Source organism: Meleagris gallopavo, chromosome 5 (genome assembly GCF_905368555.1).
Source record: "Meleagris gallopavo chromosome 5, MGAL_WU_HG_1.1, whole genome shotgun sequence".
In the NCBI taxonomy this organism is placed as follows: domain Eukaryota; kingdom Metazoa; phylum Chordata; class Aves; order Galliformes; family Phasianidae; genus Meleagris; species Meleagris gallopavo.
The window spans coordinates 58,425,803-58,447,180 of NC_139408.1; the positions used below are offsets into that span (position 1 = coordinate 58,425,803).

General features: G+C 44.3%; 1 long non-coding RNA gene across 1 annotated transcript in view; it reads right to left on the reverse strand.

Annotated features, from left to right (window-relative positions):
- Window positions 1-21,378, reverse strand: part of LOC116216707 (uncharacterized) — a 146,235-nt gene that overhangs the window by 88,186 nt on the left and 36,671 nt on the right. Inside the window, exons 3-4 of the long non-coding RNA XR_014883838.1 lie at window positions 19,468-19,595; window positions 8,329-8,563 (exon numbers count right to left, since the gene is read on the reverse strand). This is a non-coding gene — a long non-coding RNA (uncharacterized LOC116216707). The remainder of the gene's footprint in view (window positions 1-8,328; window positions 8,564-19,467; window positions 19,596-21,378) is intronic.

Consider the following 21,378-nt stretch of genomic DNA (forward strand, 5'->3'; position numbering starts at 1 on the left):
ACTGCACTTCCCACTTTTCCTCTATACTCTCTTCTCATCTTTTTTTTTTTTTAACTGAATGGCCATAAACTTCACCAACAGATTCCATACGGGTTATGTTACACCACCACCTGACTCCAAATCAATTACAGCCCAAAAGGGATAGAGTTGCAGAGAGTCTGTAAAGCCCAGTCCTGGTGTTTCCATGAGGGACAGAGAAACTACAGTGCTAAGAACGGAGCCTGGAGATCCAGCTGAAAGAACTGAGTGATTTCACAATGAAAGCATGGGACTGGGAGGCAGGAGACCTTGGTTTGCGTGCCAGCTCTGCTGCTGACTGCCTGTGTGAGATGGAGCTCTTTATTTCATGTCTCAGCATATGGCTCCTTGCACACCAGAGTCCCCAGGGCCTCCCTGTGCTATCATAACACTGATGGCTCACGATAAAGATGCAGAACACTTTCTGGGAGACTAAGGCACTGCGAGGGTCTGGAATTCTGTTTCAACACAACACCAGATATTTCTACTGCAGTTCCAAGAAACACGAGCATGCTGATCAGCAAGAACTACTGGAATGGACCATGCTCTTCTCCGACAGACGTCATTAGGAGAAAAATCACAGCCACAGGAGGATGGAGGGGACTTAATTCATGAAGGTCTGTTTCCTGCTGTTACAAGCAACCATGTCATATAATCCTTTTCATAAGTCATGCACGTTTGTCGGGTGTACTTTACTGAGCCCAACTTAAGGTGTAACCTAAGAAAGCAAAGTAGCCAAACAAAAGAGCAACACTTTCCCTACAGGCAGTGACTGTGAAGCATACAGAGATAAGGGATTAGGCAAGCTGGGGCTGCCGCAGATCTCATGAATGAAGCCCTCCACCATCTACGTGGGACTGCGAGCTGTGCTCTGCGCCAGCTGTGAACAACCTGCTGAATGAAGGCTGCTGTCTGACAGCTCAGGTCTGAGACCTTTGGAGCTCACTTGTTTTCTGCTGATCTCAGCAGAAACGGGAGCATTCCTAATGAAATTGAGTTTGACTCCTTCTCATTGAAGCCCCTTCAGCTGCTTTAGTTTAAGGCTGAACTCACCAAAGCAGGAAAAATCCATGACTTGCAGCTAAAGAGCCTCAGTTTGTCTCACTGAACTGAGAAATCCAGCAGTTGCAGGCACTGCTGGAAGTAAGGAATGGATACAGAAAGTGCCTTGCAAAACGTGCTGCGTACCTGCACGTCCCAGTGGGGCACAGCCTGACGGCTTGGCTCACTTTTAAACTGAACACAGCTTATCCTTAAAGCAAAGATAATGAAAGAAACAAGTGAATACTCCTGGATAACCCGGTGGAAGATGCTGTTGCTAAGCACCTGTTTGATAAGCTAAACAAAGAACCACGACACATCAATCACACAAAAGCCAGTTTTCTCTCTGGCGTAACTCTACTGAATCAAGCAGATCACACAAGGAATGAACTCAGATCAAAACACCTCTGCCTACAGCCGCTCAGGGTTTGCCCTTCCCAGTTTTAGCAGTGTTTCTCCAAAGGCATTGCGAGGTAGAGCAGGGAGTTCACCGCAAAGTCATCCCTTGTAGATGGGAAGCTATGAGTGGGGGAAGGGGGGTTTGCTTCCCCTCTATCCTAACCTGCCCCGAACTCCCCTGCTGCAGGATGCGATAGAGCCTTTCAGTGCATTCATACCAATGTGAGTGCAGAAAGAAAAAAAAGCCTTCACTCGCCAGCTTTTGATCCAAGCTAGCAAACAAACATCTCGGAAGAGTTTCTTTTCCCTCAGCAGTGAAAATCGTGGTAAAGCACCATCTTGATAGTTCCCAAAGAGATTCGTTTACAAAGCTCGGTATAGGGGAGGCTTGTTTGGTCTCCCGAGATGTATCTCATCCTCTGACAATTCACTGTATCTAGCTATATGTGTATAATTATCTGCTCTGATACCTGAGCTTCTGTGCGACAGTGCTGCCCCAGGTAACCCAAACTATCCCCAAGGCATGGCACGCACAGAACGGTCAGGGCCGAGGGGAGGGGGCGGCGGGCTGCCCCCGTTTGCCACTGGAAATCGGCATTTTAGGGCCTTGTACTAATTTCCTTGCTCGTGTGAGGAAACTTTTTGTGCATTTATATAAAATAGGAGGCCAGAGGTGCACACCCCCATCTTACTTCCTAATATATTATGTCCTCCCCTGCCGAGTCCTGGGACTTAGTCTGGATTTGGTAACTGAAGTAATATAAATGTTAGCTAAGAAGCATTCCAGCAATATGGTTCCAATTTAGGCTTGTTTTGAAGTCTAAAGGACCAATATGTCTCAGAGATTCTCCACTGGACGCTCAGCCCCGATGCCATTTGCACAGGAGAGCACGGCGCTCTCACAGAAGCCTTCTGTGATGCCACAGAGCTCAGTTCACTCCCAGGCAGGATGCAGTGCAGAGCTCCAGGCCCTGACCGATGGCTCTCTGCCTCTCCTGTCTGGGGTTCTGCTTGGGAAAGGGCACTGTGTTTGCCAGGAGAAACGATGGCACACAGGCACTGCACACCGCCACTGCTGTCACACTCCTTGTCCTGTGTTTTGGGGGTGAAGCTGCCACCTCTGAAGGGAGCCATTCTCGGCGAGCTGTTTGCACTTTCCTTCACTAACACGCTCCTTGCAACGCTGCCTTTATTTGTGTAGACGTGCATTCTCCAGGTTTGCTGCCCCTTTTCCTCCCTCACACCCCTACGGAGCCCCTGCCTGAATCCAAGTAATGAGCTAACCCATGGAACTCATTGCCCTTTATCTTGCTGGGGAACGTGCACCTTTTGAACTGCCATCTGCAGATTGTGTTGATGCACTGACTTGTTAACTGTGCCATACTGTGAAGGAAATGGCATGATTTAGATCAAGTGCTCTGGACGGCTGTTCATAAGAAACACTTGAGCCAAGCTGTTACTGCTCAGGATGTGCCCTGGGGAGAGGGGTTTCGTTTCGGGTCATGCTCTTGCCTTGTATGAGGGCAGGCGCAAAGTACTGAAATCACAGTCCTTCCCTGAAGCTGAGGGGAGGGGGGAGGAGAAACATTATGAAACCATAGAAGCGAAGCTGCCAAATTAACTTCTCACCCTTTCAATCACACTCCAGAGGATAAAAGCCTAACATTTCTGCCTCAGAAACAGGCTCAGTTTACACCAAACAAGTTATTTCTCTAATTTATCAGACTTGCCAGCTATCATTCTAATTATTGGAAACTTCAGGCTTTTTATGAAGTCAGATGGACAGCGTATTTGCGTGGTCATAACGTACCACTGGATAAACAGGTCTCGAGGAAATAAAGGGTTTTTGGGAAGGAATCTGCAGGTTTGGTTACAGCTGTGGGGTAAAGACGCTACCACTGAAAAAAAAGCAGTTCTGGATTTAATTTTCTTTCAAAAAACGCCACTTCCGACACAACGCAACAGAAAGTCAATGAGAGAGGAGGAGGCTGTGATGGAGGGCTCATCAAAAGTCTCCCATTGGCTTCCACTGGCACCGGGTCAGGCCTTCCTTCGTTCTTTCTCCTTGCTTGCATAGCAGAGCAGCACAGAACCAAACCAACAGGCAGCGGCCGCCTGGGCTGGAGGAGCAGTCAGAGCCATCAGACAGGCTGCTCACCTCCCCTCTGCAGCACAAACACTGATTTGTCCATTATATGTAAATGGATGATTAGAGTCATTCTCTAAGACAAATTTACTTTTCTGCACACTCTAAATCTGTGTAGTCACTTTAAAGGTGTCAATTATTGGAGCACGCTAAGACTATGAATTTCTTAGTAATAGCTTTAATAACGTTTTGAAATGAAAAGCAGATACCTTGAAGTTGGCTTACTTTGAAAAGACATATGAGTAGATCTGGTTTTAATTTATGTCCTATTCTACATCTGGAATCCCTTATAATTAAAACTAAAAGCTGGACTACTACTTCCACCTGTCAAATGATGAAAAGATGAATGCACTAATAGCTTACTAAATAGCCCAACATGATAGAGTTTACTTTCCCGTTCCATACAGTAAAAAGGGATTTTGGACAGGAGGCTAAAGGTCTTTGGTCATTACTAATAGCACGCTTTCAGTATTAACCTACGTACCCCACTATCACCACCACCAGTGCCTTTTAGCACGGAGCTCCAGGCTGCAGTTTGCATTTTGCTTAGATGTGTGTACTAAGCTCTGCTGCTGCAGCGCTTCCAGCCTTCCCAACCCACACACTGTCTGCCACGTAGCTTCTCCTTCCTATCACTATTTTCAACCACTCCACACTTTGCTTCAGAGAGCTACAAAATGATTTTGAGTTGGAAGGGACCCTTCAAGGCCCTCTGGTCCCACACCCTGCAATGCACAGGGACACCCACAGCTCCATCAGTGCTCAGAGCCCATCCCCTGACCTCGGCTGTCTGCATGGATGGGACATCCATCACCTCTCTGGGCAACCTGTGCTGTGCCTCACCATCCTTACTGTAAAAAAAATTCATCCTTATATCCAATCTAAATCTCTCCTTTAATTCATTTTGATTGCCAGCCAAACTGTCCACTCAAATTTCTGAAGCACTCGTATCCCAAATGACAGCTTTCCCATTGATGTGAGCAGTCCATGGCATGTGACAACTCAAACCCTGTTTTTGCACCTTCTCATGCCATTCCTTACGATCCCACCCTCTCCTCTTCCTGTTGATTCACCTCTCACGTCTTACTACGCTGCCTGACTTGGAGCATTTCAGTGCAAAAACAGGCCCTCAAAAGATCAGTCGGGCTTTGGAATACAGACCCAATATAAAAAATTGTTGGATTAACTGTTTACAATGCAATACAATAATGACCTCCTACAGAAATACTTAATACATTTTTCATGGCTGTGTTTATCATTCCTGTGTCTTTATACACACACAGTCATAGATGAACCCTTTACAAGAATATGGGAGATTCCAGCTCTCCAGTGTGAGTCTACCGCCTCTTTTGGTCCTTCAGAGGCATTCTTTCCAGCAAAATCTTGCCCTTTTTCTTCCAAGCTGTTGCAAAAACAACAAAACAAAACAAAAATATACCACGTGCAACAGAAGGAGGAATTCATTTGCAATGATACACATTCATAGAATCATAGAATCCTAGAATCCTAGAACAGCCTGGGTTGCAAAGGCCCACAGTGATCATCCAGTCCCAACCCCCTGCTGTGTGCAGGTCACCAACCAGCAGCCCAGGCTGCCCAGAGCCACATCCAGCCTGGCCTTGAATGCCTGCAGGGATGGGAATCCACAGCCTCCTTGGGCAACCTGTTCCAGTGCCTCACCACCCTCTGACTGAACAACTTCCTCCTCATATCCAACCTAAACCTCCCCTGGCTCAGTTTAAAACCATTCCCCCTCGTACATCGTATTCAAGCAGAAGTTTCAGGTCAGATGGAGAGTTACAAAGAAAGCTGTCCCAAATATTACAAACGCGCAGCACTCGACTTCTTACGTCAAAGCAAAGAGTAATGTTTCAACTGCTCCAGCAAGGAGGAAATGATGCAGGTATTAAACATTATTACGAGAACAGAGACACATTAATTACTGTTTATCCACCAGGACTGTGAATGGAGCTTTTTGTTGTGAAGGATTTTCATGGGGAAAGTTAATATACTTCGTCCAGACCATGAGATGGTACAAATCAGTGTAGTTCCATCTAAATCAATGGATCAGTGTTGATTTACAGCTGCTGAGGATCAACCCCCTCTTTTTCGGTCTGCTGAGGATTGTATAACATACACAGCCTAGAAACACCGATGACAAATTTGAAACCGTGTAAGGATATGCTGAACCAAAAGCCTGATTCAAACCCAAACTGGCTGCTCTCCTTTTAAATCACGGAGAGCTGCTGTCTTAAACGGTGCTGTCAAACGAGCATTGTGAGACATGCAGCACAGCGCAGCGCTGCACCTCCGCACACTGCATTCCATGCAAACTCAAACCCGCCCAGCGCCGATTCATAAATGATGTGTTGGTTTAATCTATTTTTCACAGGGGGTGTTGCAGAGAAGGAAAATTAGAAACAGGTAGAAGGGACTATTATTACTGTCTCATAGTGTGCTCTCGTACATGAGGATCGGATTAAGATAACATCTGGTCTGTATTTCTTGAACTATTTCCCTTTTATCACAAGAAAATCGGCAACCCATCTCACAACTGCTCCTAATTTAGATCTAAATATCACTGATGAAACATTGTACAACATGCTGTTATCTATTAAAATGATTTCCCTGAAGGAACAGTGAATACTTTTATACTTTCCAGCGAAGCCAACCATATTCCCCCCTTAGCACTAACTAGTTGCCTTATAATCAAATACTTAAATGGTAAAAGCAAAATCACTTTGGAAAAACAAGTGAGTCCCTACAAAGTCTTCAGCTGGTGCAAATTCTGCGTATCCGCTGATTGAAGTGAAATGACGTCCGTTTACAGCACCTTCTGTCGGATAAAGGCTTTTCATTTAGCGGAGGGCTGTTAGAGGTAGGGTAGGATGGTCGGGTTGCAGTTGGACTCCATGATCTTTAAGGTCTTTTCCAACCTGAGCAATTCTGTGACTCTATGATTCCTGCATGGTACAAACCTGCAATGCGCTACGTATCTCCTACGCTCACTGGTTTGAAGAGGAACTGCTTAAAATTAAAGAGAGGCTGGGACGCATAATTTATCAAGGGGAGCAGAGGGACAGCGAAGAGCCCTGTGGTTTCTTTGGGAAGCAGAGCACGGCAAACTGTCCTCCCTCCCGTTTGGTTCAAACAGAAGAATTGTCAGTGGAATGCAGTAATCTTTTTTTCAGCACTTTGCAGAGTTCAAGTCCCCAGAAAGGAGCCTATTGAGTTCAGCAAATAAAAACTTCTGTTTTCTTCGCGAGTCTATAATTCATTTTCATGGACAGTAAATCAGAAAAAGGAGAAAAAAAAAAAAACCTTTTGCAATCTCAAACTGTTTTACATACCTTCACTGCACATCAGTTTTACCCATTTGCATTGTATCCTCACCACTTAAAAAGGGGGATTAGATAAGCATACACTCTCTGTATTAACTGGTTTAATTTAAAAGTAATTTCTACCATCTGGAATTACTGTTTATTGTTGTTTGGAGGAGGAAGAAAAAAAGAGAGAGATTCTGAAACCGTAGAAGAGATCATCACAGAATAATCAGTTTGAAGGAGGGAGAAGCATACAAGGAATGTAATGGATTGTCCACCAGTCGATTTGTGTATTTTGGAGGGAACTCTGAGGATAAAACCTCTCTAGCAGTTATCACCGGTCACACTGGAGCCATTCATTTTTCACCTGCTTGTGGTTGTTGTCTGGCAACCAGTCAAGGGTGCTATTAGCAGAATTAAGCTCCAGAAGAAAAGATTACCCACTGGGAGGTAAGATAAAGACCGGGCAGCGTGGCTTGTTATCAGTCTCACAATGAGGACCAGGTCAGTGTGGGTTTCATTTCAAGCAGGTAATCTCTGCTGAAATAATAGAGTAATTGTTGTTTTGAAACCTTTATGTGCTGCAGCACACTACAGCTCATTTGATACAGATTCAGGATTTAATGAAGAACTCCAACAAGCCCCAGATATACACACGGAGAAAGAAAAAAGCAATGCACCAATGGAAAATGCCTTTATCCTGCAATTCCGGGTCAATATAGTGAAATACAAAATGCTATTCAGGGCAGTTTTATACCTTGATTTATGCCTCTCCTCCTCCTCAGGTTCCTACCTGCCTATCAAGTTTTGGTCTATAAACATGCAGTAATGTCATACAAAATATTTCAAGCATAATAACATATGCAGTTATAGCGCATCTCACAAAGCCTGAACACAAGCAATGAATCAAAGAATTCCAGGCCATTCCTTGAAATACAACTGTTCCTGAGTTTTATTCAAAGGCCTGAAAGATGTCAGTGGCACAGGCTGCAAGAGGAGGATGCATGCTGCAGCTGATGCTGATGTGCAGCATTTCACGTTTTTCTGGCAAACTGCCTGAATGTTTGTCTTGAAAAGTAATTGTGGAGCAGTCTTTTCCTTTTCTCTTTGTACCCCTTTCCTCAGTCTCTTCTACTAGAAATGTACATGGAGATTAATCTACTGTTTGTGTTGTGGATGCTCCATCCCTGGAGGTGCCAAAGGATGCAACTGGATGGTATTTAAGGTCCTCTACAACTTCAGCTGTTTTGTGATTCTGTGATACTACAATATCATTTGCAGAAAGTGCTAACTCGAGAAATACTTCAACTTCTAAGTTGGAAAATACAAAAGATGAACTGGCAAACACTACCAAAGTACAAAGAAATTAAGGGAAGGAGTGTCTCATCTATGGCCTCTTACCTTAAGGCACTCTTGGTATTCCAAAACTTGAAGGCATTTAAAGAAAGCTTCACTCAGGTGTGGACACTGTCAGTTGTGCACAACCTCTCAAAGCCATGACACAAGGCAAGGCCTGGTAGAGGCAGGTCAAGGCTGTAATATCTTCTACTGGAGCCACTCCGAGTTCTGGATGTCAGTTAGGCAGGGGTCTTCCACATGGCGACGGTCCTCTGACTTCCTTAGCCCTCAAAGCAATCTGCAGATGATATATATGAAAAAAGGGTCAACACAGCATCAATTCCATATAAGACTACTATAAAATCATGATGAGATGCAATCAGTTACGAAACAAAGTCTCACCAGGCATCGATCCTCCTGATGTAATGGAATACAAGTCTTAAAAAGCTTTACCTGTTTTAGTGACTATAGATTAATTCAGCAAAAAGCAATGGAGTTGACAAAGTAAATAAGAAAAATATTCACAAAATGTCTGTTTTAAACAAGGCTTTATAAAAAGTGATTCAGCACTCAGCCTGTGGCTCAAATATGGGCAAGCAGCAGCTTCATGTAGGAAATCAAAGGGGCAAAGAATGTAGTTTGAGAGCTCTAAGGAGAACAGCACAGGGATACATCTTACTGTGCTCTGAGCCATTCCAGAATATTATCAGAGTTGAGAAGAAGAGAGTGCTGATGCTGATAAAGATTGCAGATGGCACAAGGCTCGGTGGAGCAATGGATAGCAATATAAATATGTCAATTCTTCAGGCTTCTCTCATTTGTCTAGTTATATATTTTGTAAAACAATCAGATGCAAGGTCCTCCATCTATCCATGCCTTCAGAATGCATGATGCAGACAGATCATCACTTTTAGACTGCTTTTAATATTGAATCATAAACATTTTGCAGTGGTGAATGCTACAGGAAACAGACTGAATGATCGACAGGTGCAATGCAGACACTCGGTAGAAGTCAATGGCAGTGACAGACATGGCATACATTGTCAGATTTGCCCCTCTATGCCTTTTACTCACATTCTTTGTACCATCTATCTGCACTAAATTAGGGCTGTCAGAACTGCAAAGCCAAAGGGCTCAGAACTCAATACTTCTACATTACTCCCACTGTCAAATGCAATCTCAGCTATAGAGAAATTGGTCTTTAAGGAAGTTATTTTCTGGTCCTAAGACAGCAAGAAAACAAGAATGAGAGACTGGCTCGGCATTAAGAGCTGTTTGGTTCCTGGTTGGGATATATTAGCTCTGATTTTGCCTCCTTAGCAAAGGCCAATCACTTCAGTTAGTCCAAACCTGTCCCAATGGAAGTATTCACACTGTCTGCACCACCAAAAGACAACACTGTCTGGTTCTAAATCCAGGGAAGAGAAAGGCACCAGCCTCAAAGGAAGCCCAGCATTCCCATCCTTTTAAGTTGATAGCTGAAACAATTATTTGCTTGTGCCTTGTATTTTGCTAAACTACCCCAATTACTCTTTTTGCTTCTGTGATGCCTTGGAGGCAATGAAATTGCTGCATAGGTCAAAGAAATATGGAAAGCTCCTCATTCATAACAAAACTTAAATTCTGAAACGATGACTCCAGTGAGTCCACTGGGAAGCATACGGGCCTGCCTACAGAAAGATCATGGCAGATTTGAGCATATGAGCTGAGGGGCTGATCCTACTAACACCTCATACCGGGCATAGAGCCAGGAGCACAGAGATATTCAAACTAAATCCTAATTAAGTGTCTGAATTCCCAGTGAAATCCATGGGCAGTTGGATGCCAAAATATCAACATGGATATTGATCCAGCTGCTTATCAGTCTGAGCAGCATCCTGCTGATTCCTAGAGCAGGTGATGGCATTTGCTGTTGTATCCCAATGTATCTTCTTTGTGCTTTAAATGTGAGAAAAGCGAGCTCTGAGGACGACTGCATTATCTTTAAGTGTGCACGTGCTAGAACCTTCTCCAAGGAAAAGAAGGGCTCGTATCTCAATGTGAACCCAAGCTTGAGAAACATGGGGAGAAATCAGCACATCAGAGAACCCTCAAGGCCTGAAAGTGTCAGAGACTGCATCTTATAAAGCCTTGTGAAATAGCTAGCTCTTAAAGAAATGCATATAGTCTGAAACATAATGACCAGCTCCACCCTTTTTGCCACATTACCATTGAAATGAGCTGATAAAAAATGTTTGGTGACCAAGCCAATATAAAAACATTCTGATTTCACACCAAAGGCACGCTCAGCTTCTAACAGGAACTAAGAATCCCGCACCTCTCTTAGATCATATCTTTGCTGCCCACTCAGAGTAAATGATTGATATAACAGACGTGTTGAATCAAGATGCCGGTTCATTCTTTTCCTTTTTTAAGCAGCCACTTTCAGCCAACAGATTCTTTTCCCCCAGAATATCTGTGATTCCTTAGATTCTTTGAGGCTATTGCCTTCATAATCGGAGGAGCTGCCTGAGCACAAAGCTGCAGCACAACACTTTCTCCCCTCTGCAGAGCTCCCTGGGTCAGAGGCACACGCTGCTGCAGTCAAGTCAGCCGGCCTGGGAAAGCAGGAACACTGTGGTGGGCAGAAGAGCCCAAAGCAGGGAGACAGGAGGGAAAACATTCACGTCCCTGTTATTTCTTTAACAGATAAGGGCCTGAGCTAGATCCCACTGAAGTCAGTGATGCAGTTCCTGTCAGGTCCAACAGAAGCAACTCTGAGAGCGTGTTTTCTTGCCAGCTATCTGAGCAATATGGCTGAGCCCTACAGAAAGTAATCCTTTACTGCCTCCTAACCCATACAGCTCCTCAGAAAAGCCAACCTTCTTTAAAAGAACACCTTCAGGATGCAGGGCCGTACTCATGTTGCTCCTGGTACTTTCCTCCTCCTTGCCTGCTAGGCGTTATTAGTGGGGATTCTCAGATATGAGACACACCTTTAAAGAAAGCAGCCCCTTTTCCATGTTATATTTACACGAGCTGTCACTGTCTCTACTCATACCAGGAGGGTGAAGGGAGTCTGCAGAATCATGACTTGAAAGTTACCTGTGTCTGTAGCTTAGCAGGTGAAAAGAGCTACACAACTTGTGCAGACCATGGGGAGATGCTTGCAAGCCACAGTTTCTCAACTTTTGACTAAAGCATCCCCTGTATTCTGACATCCTGGCTCTGTCCCCTCACTGTGCCTAAACACAGGGAGCCACATGGAAGCTCTCTGTGCTTGACCAGACGAGCATGTGCATCAGTTGGCCTCTTGAGTTGGTGCTGGAAGAGCCACTGCTGAGATATAGCTCAGAGCACACGGATGTTCTGAGTTTTCTCAAGGGGAGGTTTAGATTAGACATCCAGGGGGAAATTTTTCACTGAGAGGGCACTGAGGCCCTGGCACTGCTGCCCAGAGGACTGTGGGTGCCCCATCCCTGGAGGTGCCCGGTGCCACGGATGGGGCTCTGGGCAGCCTGAGCTGGTGCCTGATTCAGTGATGGGTGACCCTGCCACCAGAAGGGGGTTTGAGCCAGATGATCTTTGAGGTCCTTTCCAACCCAACCACTCTGTGATTCGATGATTCTTCACTGCCTACTGAGAAGGACAGCCTTCAGCTCCAACATACCGTGAGCCAACATTGCCACTACAGCTGTTAAACCGACAACTCCTGATAAACTGTTACTGACATTTATTGTTGACAGGTGCCTGAGATCCACCCATGCAGTGCTTTCCTATTGCACCTTTGGCACTAAGCAAGGTTGCTCACCTGCACACATACTTAAATGTGTGACTTCTGCTGGTTTGGTGTGGATGGAGACATGGGTGGACGTGCTGTCAATGAGGGTGGATGGATGAGTCGTAGGAGAGGCTGTGAGAGTTCACTGCAATTTTGAAATGCTAGATGTTGATGAAAAGCAGATTTTTAAGTTAGAAAAATAATTTCTGATCCACAGTTTTTTGTGTACAGACTCATGTTCTAACTAAAAATACTTTGCTCCAGGGATGCTGTTTGTTTTCTACTGCTGTCAGTGCAAGCAGCCTGGATCTACAGAATCTGGACAGATATTATAACCAAACTATTCTGAGAAAACAAATTTTAAAAACAATATATGTGATGCAGCTGTTTAGTAGCTCCCCAGGGCTTAGTGATTCTTGCTGCCAGCTCTCAGCTCTTTTTGCTTTAAGCCGGGAGGGCCCAAGTCTTTAGATTACCTTATAGAGTATACATGTCCCTCTCCTCTCCATGCTGTCACCCTAAAAGGCTCTAACAAGTCTCCTGCTGCCACGTTCTCATCCTCAAGGAAGATCTGTTAAAAGTTTTTGCCTCCTTTTGATCTTCCGGACCTTCTCTCAACACTTTTCACAGCCTCCTGAAAATGGGATTCTCCAAGTCAATAATTTGCTTATTGTCTCCCTAATGTAAACTTCCATGGCTTTCATCAAGGAAGCTATTGCCTTGCCTGTTCTTTTCACGTCTCCTATCGGATTCCAGGTTTAAGAATCATTCCCCCACCTGAAACGAACACTAGCACCTGTCTGTCTATTGCTCAGCGACTCAGTTGTCTATGGGTATTATGGGATTTATGCCTGATAGCTCCTTTCTCTTTCACTGTTCAGTTTAACTATACCAAGAAGCAGCAGCTGACAGCAGAATTTGCACATGAAGTGATACTTAAGGGTGTGACAGTAGAGAAGACCTCTTGTATTCACAGAATCCCACAGGGCTGCTGAGGTCCATGCCTTTGGCCCTTGTTGCAGGATGGGAGCCTAAACAAACCATCTAACATAGTAAGAAAATACTTCTCAACCTATTATATTCCCCCCACACCACCACCCCTCCAATCCGTTAAAATAGCACAGTATTCTGTACCACAAAGGACTGTAATTTGTATGGAATGCCGAGCACTTGGGAAGCACAAGGGGACACGGAGCAGGGAGGGCTCATCCCACAGACACTCTGTCCCTTTCAAACCATGGGAATACAGCCTGCCTCCCTCGATGTGTAATGCAGCCTTGAGAGATGAACGCTGATTTTAGCCCGAACAAAAATTAAAAAAAGATGTTTCCAAAGTGGCACAGCTCCTCCTTAGCCCAGAATCTTTCCCTTAGGACAATGAAGCTTTTTATAGGTTACATACAAACAAAGAATATGGAAGATAGAATCATAGAATCCTTAGAGTTGGAAGAGACCTTTAAAGGCCACCCAGTCCAACTCCCCTGCAGTGCACAGGGTCACCACAGCTCCATCAGGCTGCCCAGGGCCTGATCCAGCCTCACCTTGGATGTCTGTAGGGATGGGGCATCAACCACCTCTGGGCAACCTGTGCCAGTTTACTCTTGATCCACAAATGAAATCTAATTACTGCTCAGCCATATGGAACAGAGAACATCTCAGCCCTAGGGACATTAGACCCTAAGTAGTGCCTGCTGCTACCTAGGACTCTTCTTTCAGTGCCATGGAGGAAGACTCTTCAGTCTTCCATAAGTAAATAAGATGGACTGAATCTCCCTGGTTTAGACTTCAACAACGACCTGCAGGGTAACCATCGTGAATGTTTGGTTCAAGATTTCCTGATGCTTTCCACTTGCTTCACACTATTTTAACAGTCTGAACTAGTTTTAATATAAGCATAACAGGTTTTATAAAGCGTAAAATTCTTGTTCTGAAGAGAGGTGCTATGTCTGCTTTCTGCTCTTCTGATTGTGGTGGCAGTGGGCACAGGGAGAAGTTGCCATGGTTCTGCATGGATTTTCTTTGCCTTTTGCTGACTGTTTTTGGGGGTTTTAAACCCTCCTGCTTTCTCGCAGTTTCACTCAGATTATCTTCTTCTTTCTTACAGTGGAGTGCCAATACTATTAGCTAAACCACATCACCCATGCTTCTCTTGTGGAGCCCTGACTGCAGCTGAGAGGTTGGGTGGGCAGTGGGGAATGGCAGCCTTTCCAGTCACTGAAGACCAAATGCCACAAGGACCACAGACCAGAAGCCCGAGACAGCTATAAGCAATGACCAGGATTTAAAACCTGGATATAGATCCTACACAGAAGGCACAGTCATAGCAGAACTGTGTCTTTCTGCTTCCACCATTCACCATCCTTGCTGGATTATAAGAAAATCTCCTGCTGAACTATTAGTAATTTGCACAAAGACTTAGGAATGAAAAAGCCTCCATCCTAAAGACTCAGAAATAAATACATGACTAGAAAAGCAAAAATGCCAAAATCAGTCGTGGTATCTATTGTTACTCATTGCATCTTCACTATCAGAACTTCCAAGAAAGCTGCACGTCCACAATTCTTCCATTTCCAAATCCACATCCAGCTATAACACAAGGCAGGATTTGCAGGGTGTGCAATACTGTGCTGAGATCTTTGGCCTTCTGGGAAACTGGTCAGACAATCTTCTGAGATGAGCTCTGACTGAGGGAATTGACCATTTACTCCCTCAGTGCAATTCACTCCACCTGTGGGAAAAGATTAGTTCCAACTGAAAAAGAAATGAGTTAATTTTACCCCTCTTCTTTCTGGTGAGTTGGTTCAGCTTCTACCACGCAGTCAGGCAAGCATGAGGGGCTGCAACAGAAGGAATGGACCCATTTAGGTGCATAAGGAAGAGGAGCAGAACTGCCCCTTCCGATTCAAGTGAGCTGCTGGACTGGTTCACCTTTATCACCTAAGTTCCCTCCTGGTCCCTATGAAGAGAGTCCATGTATAGATGACCTGAAGTACCACCCAGAGGAATGGCTTAAGACTGCACGTAAATCTTTTGCCTAATAGGGATAGAGTTGAAGCATCTCTGTTGGATGAGGTAAATACGGGCCATGGTATCTATGCCTTAATTTGCTCTTGCCAAAAGGTCAGTTTAGATGGACCCAAAGGGAGGACTGCATTATGCATCTCGTTTGAAACAGAAATCTTACTTTTCCCTTGAATACAGGCATTTTGCTCTTCTGACTAGGCACACCTGTTTTCTCAACTAACTCAAATCCTTGCAGCCACGTGTGCCCAGGGGAAGGAGGGAGTGTAATAAATAGCAGAAGCAAATAATTTACCCAGTAAAGAGCATTCCATGCTTTCTGTATGCAAATTCTGCATAAAAATTCTACATATATGGTACAGAACTGCTCTGAACTGAACTCTAAAAATGTTTAAGGCAAACACAGCTGTTATCAAGTGTTGTTCTTTCCAAAATGCCATTCAGTTTGATAGTTATCACTATGCCAACAGCATTCTCCATTCAAATCTCTTTTTTTGAGGTCTCAACAACTGCTTTACACAGGAGAAATTCACCCTGAAAGTCGGTGCTCTGGATCTATACCCAAATGTGTGTCTGTCCCATATTCTTATGATACCAAGTCAGCCCAAATTAATTCCAGCAGATCCTGGCCAAAGAGGCTGAGACAACTGAGGTTTTTAGGAACTACAAGTATTTTTAATTTGAGGACATACTTTGTAACATCCCTTTTCAGCAAAATATTTTAGAGCCTTTGAGTATGTACTAAAACCTCACCGGTGTCAGAAGACACATGATATATGATGTTCAAACCCAAGTATCTGGTAAAATTTGCTAAAGTGCCTGGAACTGAAATAACACCCTATTCAAATACCAGCTTTTGAGAGCTGGGTTAGATCAGAGTTGTAGTTTAATTGACTGTTGTTTTGTTTTTTTTTCATCCAGCTATAAAGGACTGGTTTTAAGAATCAAAAGTCTTTTAAACTCGTTATTCTACAAAACTAAAGGGGAAAACACTTCACATATGCCTCCTTGAGGGGGCTGGTCATAGGATCTCTGTGCACATCGAGTTCTTGAGAAAACATCTAAAATAACCCAGCAGCTGGCATTTGTAAATGTCACAGAGACAGTAAGGTCAGCTCCCCAGCTGAGGTCTACTTAATTCAAATCAGGACCTGAACTGTTGATTACTGAATATGGTTTAGAACCATAGAATCACCAAGGCTGCAAAAGACCCCCAAGATCATCCAGACCAACCGTCCACCTACCACCAACAGCTCCCCACTAGGCCATCTCCCTTAGTACAACATCTAGACATTTCTTGAACACATCCAGTATTATATGCACTTGTGTTATTTAATGTGTATTGTTTACTATTATATGCATGTGTGTGATTTAAAAATCCTGGGCTGGAATGATCTCACCCATCACACTGAGTGCCTACAAGAGGGACAGGAACTCACTGCCCCTTTGCATCCCTGCATTTCCTTCACCCCTGCCAAAGTGGTTCCCATGGAGGAAGCAGAGCTGGCAGCCTTGTCTGGGCTGCCTCTCTTCATCCCTTTCAGATGGGTGGATCTTTCAGGATCATCCTTCCCAGTGCACCAACCAGCACTGCTGAGCTAATGAGGTGGAGCAGGTCATCAGCACACACAACAGAATGGGAACAATCCTCCTTCCGCTCTGAAGCAAAGACAAGCAAGTGCTGCAGCGTGTATTAGTGCAACGCAGCATACATACCTACTGCTGAGCCCCAGGAGAAGGCAATTCACAGAGTGCCTTGGGAACAGAAAGCAACATCATCATCGTAAAGCCCAACCTTACAGCTGGAATTCCATTTTTAGAAAGTGAAGTAATGGATCCTCTGTGCAACGTCAAACCGCTCTGTACAGCGCGCTCTCCCTCATTAGCTCACCAAGCAGCAACAGCAGAGAAAAGTTGGGGGTTACTGATGCGTTGTAATTACTGCCTGACAGCCTGTCACTGGGCAAAGCAGAGGAGAAGTCTCTAATTAATGCAGGCCAGTTACTTTCCTCTCTGAATGCTTCCTTTCCTGAAGCACGAGGTGGAGCTACGGTAGGGAAGCCCAACCCAAGGCCTGATGGCTATTTCCATCTCTGTCATCAGTTGTAATCTAAACAGGTTTGACTTCATCTGGGTACAAATACAGCTTTGAGAAGAGCAGAAAACAAAGACAGATGGACCTGTCCACTAGCAACAAGGTTATTAACTCTGGATCCTAATAGTGAGCACGCTAATAATCACAATGAAGGAGTCCTGGCAGCAGGCTGAGCTCCATGATATTGCTGCCTTCAGTATCTCACGAGGAGACTGTGCAGGCCACATTCTCAGGGTCTTCTAGGGTTTCTATGGCGGTTTTTAAAATTCTCATGTGGTTAGCATCAGCTTTAAGGATATGCTGTCAGTACTGCCTTTCCACAGTAGTGCAGTTTCCCATCAGCGATGAAGATGGGCAGCGGGTTTTCAGCACTACATTGGATGTGACAAATCTCTGTTCCTCCCTCAAAAAAGCCATCTTTTTGCCTCTATGAGGTACAAACTAACAGTTCAGGTGAAGGAGGAAGTTGGTAGAGAAACACCTTTCCTCAATAGGCAGGTTCAAATTACTGCCCTGGAACTCTCACAGACTCCCAGAGGAATCTCATGAAAAAGCAGGGTCAGAGAATGAAAAAATGAGTGAAAATGTCACAGAGAAAGGAGGGAGCATTAAATCTTCACCCTGAGTGTGTTCAGTTGTACTTGATATTGTAAACATGGGAAGAGCCTTGCAAGAATTAGGTGGAGGAACACACTGAGAATTACTACTGCCTCAAAGCAGACCGATTTCAGAGGTCAAAGACAGTCCTCAAGATGTCAGAGCTGACGGACAGTCCTGCCTGAGAATGCCATGAAGGAATCTGATTGAGACAATCTGCAAGAGACAAAAGAAAGATAACAGAAAAGCTTATCATTTTCCAGGAATGAAAGCAACATCGTTGGACAAACGTGGAACGATTCCAAGCTCAGGAAGGACTTCAGTTACAGCCCATGTTGACATCCATGACATCAGACCAGGCACCACTCTGGAGCTCTTGACAGGCTGCAGGAAAGGATTTTTAAATGACCTTTTCAGAAAACTTTTCAAGCAAGTTTTCCTGGCTTGGAACAGTAAGTGAAAGTTTAGCTAGGTAAGCACACAGTGAAAGAGGGGAAACTTGGTTTTGTTGAACATTGAAGCTATTACAGGGAAGAGAGTTTCAGTTTTACACAGAGGGTTAACAGCCTCTTGGAAGAGAAGATGGGAGTCTTCAAACTAGCTGTGTCCTGGGAGGCTAAAAATGAGATAATCGTGATAGGAATGCCTAAATGTGTGTGTAATCTCTAATTGGACAAGATTTGATTAGCAAACAGCACTACAATTCAAGGCATTATCTAGCCTAAGGATACCTCACTACTACTTTGCTGCAGATTATCAAACCACAGCTTGGCCAGTAAGAGATGCCATTCCTAATGCAGCCAGACTGATCAGGAAATTTCAGGGCATGCTTATGTGGTACCTCTAAGCCAATCTCACAGCAAACTGTCAGCAAAAAGGCTGGCTCACCCTCCTGGCTTTTTCATCCTGTGCTATGTCTTATGCTTCTGTGCGTGTATGGTGAGCTTCTTCAAGGAATTAAGAGTGCTGTTAGACAAGACAGCTATTTAACTGCTTAAAGGCAGGCCTGACTGTACAGTAGGGGGTGCAGAATTACCTCTTTCAGTAGAAGGGCAAGGTGCTCCATCAGCTCAATTGTATCACATCTTCAGTTCCTTCCAAGAGGAGGAACATCATGATGTAGATAGTCTGAACCACCTTCTAGAGATCTCTCTCTAATTAATAGAAGAAGCCTAATGTGATTGCATCTTAACCCTAAGAAAAAGAGTAATTATCAATGTTTTTACCTTCCCCAAGCTGTCTCATCCCAAAGCCTGATGACTACTAAAGTGTATGGGAAGGAGGGAGCAGAAAGAGCAGAGGACAACGTGATACTAAGGCAGTTCTGAATGAGAGACTAAAAATGCTGTGGACACACATCCTAATTTAATCTGGCAGATGAGCAGTTACACAATCTACACTTCTCACAGAGCTTGGGAAAAGCAATGTACATTAAAGTCATGAAGAGTAGTTGAGGATAACAATGTCTTAAACTCAGTATACAGGACAGCATCTAAAGGTAATTTAAGTGTTGTGGTCTGGGAGATACCAAGCCTAAAAACCTCTGTGTTGAAATAATAAGGAGGTGTTAGAGACCCTTTTTTCTTTTTTCATATCAATAAGTAATACAGATATAGTTGAAACCTGGGGTAAGTCACTCAATCTGAAGGTTAAAGTCAGTGATTAATCTCCTTCTGTAAAGACAGAAGGATAAAACAGAAAGGACTTGTTCCTTTGCAAGGACACTTACCTGTTAGGTGGTCAGAGGTCACATGGAAATACACGTCCGAATGCTTCCAAACTTCTAAGTGAGCAGAAATGTGGCTGTTCGGGCTCCTAGTTATCATCAGGTTGAGACAACTGGTTTCAAGCCTCTGTCTGTGATGGATAGAAAGAAGAGGTGAGACTTCTATTGGAGTAACCAGTAAGGTCTGTTGTGCTTTGAAGGAGGTTGGAATATCCTCCAAGTATTCAAAGAAGGACTACAGAAATACTCAGATATCACTGTATGAAGCTAAAGAGATGGCTGCAATGAGGAGAGAGCCGACAGCCAGGAACTTTTCAATTTAACAGAAGTATATCACAATCCTGCAGCTGGATGGGGTGGAGCCATATGGATTCAGCTCTAAACTAAGAGGTAATTTCCTTGTCATAAGCATTATCAAGTATTGGACCACCTCAGCTAAGGATGTGGCTGCCTTAGTTCTCCTTAACAGGTACGGTTCTAACAGAATGCTTTAACCTGGCTTCCAGAGAGCACCGCCTTTGGAAACAGGAGGATGCCAGTGGGTGATCAGAGCTCCCTTCCACCCCAAGAGCCTGTGTGCAGGCAGGGCTACTTCTTTAAAACAAATAAAGATGCTCTTGCAAAGTCGGAGTGTGAAGTGATCTGATTGATGTGGTCTGATACAACAGATTTTGCTTTATAGGCTGAACTCACAAACTTCATCAGCTTCCCAAGAGCCCCATGGAAACATATTGATGCTCACCCCTTCAAGACCACTGCTTAAAAATAACTTACATACGAGTCATTGCTAAGAAGCAGACCAAGAGCCATTAACCTTTGTGCACAGTAGTTAAAATACATGGTTTACAGACATGGATTCACATATACAAAGCATATATGGACTGGATGAGCATTATGGTCCTTTTCAACCCAGGCCACCCTATGGTTCTATGGTACGTAAAACTCCGCTCCTTCAACAGCAAAGAACAATCCAAAGAACAATAAGCAGTAGAGAGCAGCTGCTCACAAGTAACACTCTTCTAGTTTCATAAAGACTTTTCTTACAGTCTACCAATTATTTACATCATATTGAATTTGTGACCAACAGAATCTAAAGGCATCAGCAGCTAGCAGCCCATTTCCACAAGCTCCACCTCACCATGCACATTCCGCACCTCCCTGGGCAACTTTTCAGGGTCGGCAAACTGAAAAGTTTGGAAGCTTTTAGGTTCAGCTTTCAGGAGCCAACAGCTGCTCTTGGATGCCTTCATTTCCAATAGCTTTCTTCTCATTTTGTTTTTAAAGATAATAAATCAGTAAGGATCCTCAAAGTTTCCTGAAAGGTACACTGCTCTAAAGATCATTAGCACATAAAAAGTGAAAAACAACAATTAATTTCATTATCCCAGCTAATTGTCTTTGTTTTTTTTTCCTTTCCTTCCTTCTTCCTCTCCTTTCATAGAATCACAGCATGGCCTGGGTTGCAAAGGCCCACAGTGCTCATCCAGTTCCAACCCCTGCTGTGTGCAGGTCGCCAACCAGCAGCCCAGGCTGCCCAGAGCCACATCCAGCCTGGCCTTGAATGCCTGCAGGGATGGGGCATCCACAGCCTCCTTGGGCAACCTGTTCCAGTGCCTCACCACCCTCTGGCTGAAAAACTTCCTCCTCATATCCAACCCAAACCTCCCCTGGCTGTTTAAAACCATTCCCCCTCGTCCTATCACCATCCACCCTCACAAACAGCCGTTCCCCCTCCTGTTTATATTGTTCCTTTCCCTTTTCTTCACTTTTTCTAACAGAATAAATCAGAAAAGCTCTCATATCACACTTCACAAATTCTTTAAGAAAGAAGGCAGACAGCCCCAAAAAGCAAAGTAGAAACAATCTCTAACAACCGTCTCTTCTTAGGGCAGACACATCTGCACTGTCAGCTGT